We start from the raw sequence: 450 nt of genomic DNA, 5'->3' as shown, positions 1-450 counted from the left end.
CAGCCCCACCAAAAGCGAAAGAGAAGCCGGACAGCGGGAGAGTGCGCCGAGAGCTGCCCCCCTCCCTGAGGCTCGCCTGCTCCAGGGAGCGACTCCCAGTGCTTTTGGCAGATCTGCTACCCCTACGGCAACGGCCAGCATCGCCCTTTTGGTCCCTGCTCTGTTTGAAAGCCCCCCCAGCGCTGGCTTGTGGGGCACCGGCCCTACAGCCCCGCTGCCCGGGGTGTGGGGTGGCTCAGCACCTGGCCCAGAGCCCGCCTGCCCCCGGGCTGGAGCAGAGACACCAGGTCAGGCCCAGGCTCTTGGTACTGATGCTCTTTCAGCTTATTGAAGGCAAATCAAAGCAGGGAGTTTGAGCAGGAGGGGCTCGAAGAGCCCCCAAGGCAGGGGGGGCTCCCTGGAGGGGAGGGCAGGGCCAGCACCCCACCAGGGTGCACACCTTCCCTCCAG

The 450-nt window shown here is 66.4% G+C and overlaps 1 protein-coding gene across 1 annotated transcript in view; it reads right to left on the bottom strand.

The window, feature by feature from the left end:
• The window catches only part of CCM2 (cerebral cavernous malformation 2), an 11,309-nt gene that overhangs the window by 1,752 nt on the left and 9,107 nt on the right, over positions 1-450 (bottom strand). The window lies entirely within an intron of this gene.

The sequence above is a fragment of the Phaethon lepturus genome, unplaced genomic scaffold, assembly GCF_000687285.1.
Source record: "Phaethon lepturus isolate BGI_N335 unplaced genomic scaffold, ASM68728v1 scaffold27231, whole genome shotgun sequence".
Classification (NCBI taxonomy): Eukaryota; Metazoa; Chordata; class Aves; order Phaethontiformes; family Phaethontidae; genus Phaethon; species Phaethon lepturus.
This window is presented reverse-complemented; position numbering and strand designations above follow the sequence as displayed.